The sequence below is a fragment of the Oncorhynchus mykiss genome, chromosome 17 (genome assembly GCF_013265735.2).
Source record: "Oncorhynchus mykiss isolate Arlee chromosome 17, USDA_OmykA_1.1, whole genome shotgun sequence".
NCBI classification, from domain to species: domain Eukaryota; kingdom Metazoa; phylum Chordata; class Actinopteri; order Salmoniformes; family Salmonidae; genus Oncorhynchus; species Oncorhynchus mykiss.
Genome location: NC_048581.1, coordinates 53,400,815 through 53,406,479, shown reverse-complemented (window position 1 = coordinate 53,406,479; position 5,665 = coordinate 53,400,815). Strand labels below are relative to the sequence as shown.

The following is a 5,665-nucleotide window of genomic DNA, read 5'->3' as shown; positions in this document are numbered from 1 at the left end:
TAATCAGACCTTGAGTCAAACTGGTTAGAACAAAAGTTAAATCACCTTAGAGCCAGGAGCACATCAGAGGTAGCTATCTAGGTAGCCTATGTTGACCATCAGGCACAGTCTATGACAGTCCTCAAGGAGGAAGGCTGATTTAGGATCCGTTGAAGAAAGCGTGCCCTCCGATGAAGTAAGAAGCTTTCCCCTGTTTTTGTGCTTTTTCAACAGCTGGCCAAAGTTTCTCTCTCCTTTCTCTGTCTGCTTTTGAGAGGTCTTCTACAAACCGCAGGTTTTTGTCACGTAGGAAGGTAGATCTCTTTGCTGCTTTCCAAGTGGCATCCCTGTAGATCCATAATGTGAACTGGAGAATGACACCTCTGGGCTGGGAGTCACCCTGCCTTCTAGTACCGAGGCGATGTACAGTGTCGTCAACATCTACTAGCTTAGCCTTCTCCTCAGGTAGGACAGCTTGGCAGACTTCGATGGTTTCTTGCTTGGGAGCTGGTTCTCCCATCTGCCTCAGGAACTCTATATAGTCGCAGATTCCACTGCCTGGAGTAGCTTTCGAGTTCTGCAATTCTTCTTTGGCACAAGTCCATCTTTTCCTCCTTTTTTCGACACCCTTTTGATGTAGGTGACCTTCTACTTAACATCCTTGATTTTCATGCCCTCGATTTTCATTGCGTAGTCGCTAACCATTTTCTCTATGGAATCGAACCTTGTATTGGTGAGCCTGGAAAGAGTGGTGATAACATCATTATTGGCAGCGTCATCGAGGTTCAAACATGCCTTTCTTGGAAGCTGGAGGCTTGCTTGGGGTTATAGGCAAAGAAGGAAATACTCATCTGACACCGTAAGTGTCATAGAGTCTGTCAGGCCAGTTGTAGTATACTGTAGTTGTGGCAGTTGTCAATCCAAGCGTTTGCTTAAATCATCAATGACCTGGTGTTTTTAGCAAGTGAAATTTTAATTTGGTAGTTCAAAATAATACACTTTTCACTCTCTTTAAAAAGTTGGTATGCAGAGCTCGGTAGGAAGCATGTGCTCAAGCTGCCATCTTTAGAGCCCTCCCACCCCCAGTCAATTGATGCACCTGCTCGTCATGCCGTGACGTCATCACGTTTTATTAAATAGCTCCCCATGTGTTTACGCTAGACCTGTTTCTTGCACAGGCTTTGTGAGATTCTACTGAGTTCGCCAGCAGCCGCCAATCAGCTTTTCCATAACCTAGGGCTTGTGAATACAGTGTTTTTCCAGACACGAGAAGATCAAGACATAAAGATTGTCATGAAATAGTCTATAAAACCCAAATGCTTTGAGCTGGAAACTAATATGACAACGAAAACTGAGACTCTCATGAACACAAGGGTGTCGGTTGTTTTCGCTTTACAACGACCACAAGCTTTACGGCAGTCGTCTGAAGTCGCTGATGTGGACCTCCCAAATCTTCTCGTAAAACCGCCTGTCAAATCCAAACTGCTTGATCTAGAAGTTAATATGACACCACCATCGAAAGCTGAGACTCTCATGGACACGTGCTTTGCTCTATGACGCACACATGCTTTACGGTTGTCGTCTGAAGGTAACCCAGTACCGAGCTGTAAATATGACACTGTGAACATGGGGGAAAAAGTGTCATGAGTAAAGTTCTCACGTTCGTTGATTGGAGGAGACCAAGGCGCAGCGTGATATGAATACATGTTACATTTAATAAAGACGGACACAAAACAAACTATACAAAATAACAAAACGACCGTGAAGCTTTAATATAAATGTGCATACACAGGCAACTACACATAGACATAGATAATCACCCACAAAATACTCAAGGAATATGGCTGCCTAAATATGGTTCCCAATCAGAGACAACGATAAACAGCTGTCTCTAATTGAGAACCAATCTAGGCAACCATAGACATACAAAACACCTAGACAGGATAAAACACAACAAACCACCCCTCCACCCTGACCTAACCAAAACAACAAAGAAAACAAAGAATACTAAGGTCAGGGCGCGACAGAAGCGCTTTCATATGGATCTAAAAAAGATTCTACAAATCCCGAGTTTTCTTATATCTCTCAGATATACTGTAGGACAGACACTTCAAACATACTTCCCTCAGATTTTTGTTTTTACTATCTGTTTTGCCATGTACAAATGTGTTATTCAATGCATTTATATGTGGCTATAGCAGTAAAGACCAAATTCAATGGATTGTCAAATAACTTTTACTTATTTATTTTTTTATAACTACAGGGGTCCTAAAATCCAAAATCAAATAGGTAAATGATCTATGGTATGACCATCTTAACAATTCTATATGTTAGCTTAGTAGATATCACCATCTAAGGGATTTGGCCTACATGTGTTGTTTAACCCTCTGCGCCACCAGGGGAAAGCTGTGGTATTGCAGGGCTTTTTCAGTAAACTGTATATAGATTGACTATATTACCCTATCATGACACAGAATGCAGTTTCTGAGTTATTAAAATGTTCCCATCCTGATCATATGCTGTGTATTTGTAACACTGTACTTTACTATATCATGTGTTGAAAGTCATGAAATTAGATTTTAGCTGGATAGATATTTATAAAGCTTCCTTTAAATAACTTGTATAACACTGTACAGCTACAAGGGGTGGAAGAGGAAACGATCATTTAAAAACTCTTAAAAGAATATTGTGAAGTCATAATCTTTGAGTTGACTATGAAATGTGATAGGATTTAGTATTTAAACATTTAAAAGGAGTACAGTTAATGGTTTTAGGTGCATGCAGTCGTAATCACAGGAATGTGAAGGTGAAAGAACTGGAAACTTACATTGGGCAAACTCTACATTCTGCACCACACAGGAGAACTGGTGCAAGGCACGTGGGTTTATTTTAGAATGAATAGTGACCATAATGGTGCTCATCTGAAGAATATACCATTTTGCACAGTAAACCAAATGCTGTTAAATGTTGTCTTTTCATATTCAATAATGATCTGTTTTTTTTTGTATCCTTGAAGGTGCTAAATTAAGATTAAAACAGAACATGTAATCAATAAAATATGAATTAATTGAACCTGAAACTGTTTTTGTATATTTATTACTTATCATTTTTCAGCATGAGTATTGCATGCATTTGTATGTGTTTTGATTGAAATTGAGAAAAAGTATAATTCTTTCGTATTTATAGTAGTTTAAATGTCCTGAGCCTGTATTTAAGAAGTTGGCCTATATGAATACACCAGAACACGTTTTTTAAAAGGAAGCTTTATAAATATGTATCCAAGTAAAATCACATTTCAACAGTGATGAAGGAAAAAATTCTTACAATATAGGGTTGGTTACAAGTAGGGATGTGACAAATTGATAATTTAAATGGACATTTGTTATTGGTTTTCCGTTAAAACGATAAGAAAACAAATCACAAAATTCCGTGTCAATTCACAATGTCGAATAATAGTCCTATTACATATGTTTGACCGCTGGGGCTGGGCAATAAAGTTATATCTACCGCAACCCTTTACAATCATAGAAAGCAGCTACTGTTACAGTAAAATGTCAATAGCAAAAATAGATAATTATTCAGACAATTAAAAAAATTGCAGCATCAGAAGTGTGTACCTTTTCAGACAGTACAATTCTGCTCCAGCATTAAATGCTACTGCTTCCCTGACAACAATACATGTTGCTGATTGATGCTGATTGATGTGCTGCTGTGCTGTTTTTGAGTCACTGTATTTAAAGAACTGTAAAGTTATTTTTTAGGAGAGAATAGTCTGCTTGCAGGCAGCAGGCAGTCAGGATGCCTGCAGCAGCTCAACATTCCTTGATTGACAGTTCTGGCCGCCTAGTGATGGAAGTGTCTCACTTCAGTCGCAGCATTACTTTACAGACAAGTAAAATGCTGTTCATATTTCCAGAGAAAGTTTTGATGTCTCCATTAAAAAAAAGCCATTGTGTAGCCTAACCTAATAACAGACGAACAAACATGACGTTGCCCGAGGCGCTTTCAAGGGACCACATTCTATCTGAAAAGGGTAATCGACACAGGCTATCGGGTAGCCTACTGTAATTTCATATTATGAGACAAAAACACCCCCACCCCCTCAGAAACGATGAGTACCATGTGCGCGCGAGACTGTCCTGAAGATACCCCTGTATCCGACATCGGCCCCATGCAAAAATTAGGATATTCTACAGGCAACCGACCGAAGACTGAACAAACACTTGCATCATTACAGTTCGTTTCAACCAGAAGCGGTGCCTCTGCTTGACAACTCTTTGCTCCAAAAGATTGGCCATTTCGTAGGCGTGGCGTGAACATATTCAAGTAAGTAGGTAAATGCGTTTTGAAAATGTACAAAATCTATGTATTATTATCTAGCTACAGCAGGCCAGTGTGTGTAGGCTAATGAGCTGATTATTAGCTAGCTAGCCAACGTTACATACTACAGCTAGTTAACTTAGCTTGTTATCTTGATGTAGGCCTATTTATCGTTGTAAATTAAAAACTCGTGCTCCAAATGCATTGGTAGATAACAGCAATGGAAGAGGGTGAAATGATGTTCTACTCAAGCTGTCAGAAAGGGTAGCACAGTGTACTACTAGTTAGACAGGGTAGGTTGTGGGATGACATTATGCAAATAGTCTCCAGTTTTAGTCCCTAGAGAGGAAAACTATGAAGACAGACAGAGAGATAATAGTCATGGCAGTCTAATTGAAATAAAATGAAACCTGTTTCTTTGTGATGTCTCTCCTCAGATATGGAAAGCTGTGAAAGCCTGTCTGCAGATGAATAAGTCCCAGTGAATGTCCCAAGAGTCTGCTGGCACATCATTGTATGCCATGGGTTGTATGTGTACTTACGTTAGCAAATGTTGTATACAACAATACAGTTAAAAGTCACACACAATGTACAATGTAGCATTACAACTGTAGCAGGTCAATTCTTCTGCAGGTATGCTGCGTGTGCAGGCTTCTGTTTCAGCCTAGCACCAACACACCCGATTCAATTTATCAAACCTAATGAGCTGATAATAGTTGCTAGACTGGAATAGAAACCTCTTCACCCAGTAGATCAGGGAGTGGAGGAAGGTTGGCCACCACTGAAATTATGTTTTAGTAATAATAGCCAACTTACTAAGATGTTTAACATTTACAAATTCATTTATTTAATTCAATATTGATTCATTGAAGTGAAGTGTTTAAACATGAACTAGTGTGAATGTACATTCAGCACAGATCACAATTCTGCAATAAAAAAGGCATGAAGGGATCTGTCTCCAATTTGTCTGTGTTTCTGTGTTGCTTTCTCAAATTAACATGACTTTTTTGTCCAGTTGTGAGCTCTCCAGTTTAAAATTATACCAGTAGATAATGCCGGATTTTCTACATCATTTTTGTGACATTAAATTGTTTAGTGCAAATCCAACCCTTGTATTCTAGGTACAGGACTCAACATGAAAATAAGGAGCTGGCAATTTGTACGTTAATAAAAAAGATCAAAAAGGAAAATAATGTTACGTGGGGAGCATTGTAATTCTGCCTCGTATATTTGCTGAGAATGATTTGAGACAGTAGAGAGACAAAACCAGAAGGTCAATGGCATGGAGGAGGATTGCAGATGTTGGTGTCTGATCGTAAGGCGCTACAGAGGGTAGTGCGAACGGCCCAGTACATCACTGGGGCCA

At 39.3% G+C, this 5,665-nt stretch overlaps 1 long non-coding RNA gene across 1 annotated transcript; it reads left to right on the top strand.

Moving 5' to 3' along the window:
- Positions 1-3,760: 3,760 nt before the first annotated feature.
- On the top strand, positions 3,761-5,250 carry LOC110495177. The gene is made up of 2 exons (XR_002469394.2): positions 3,761-4,305; positions 4,737-5,250. It is a non-coding gene; the product is annotated as an uncharacterized LOC110495177 (long non-coding RNA).
- The last annotated feature ends 415 nt before the right edge of the window (positions 5,251-5,665 follow it).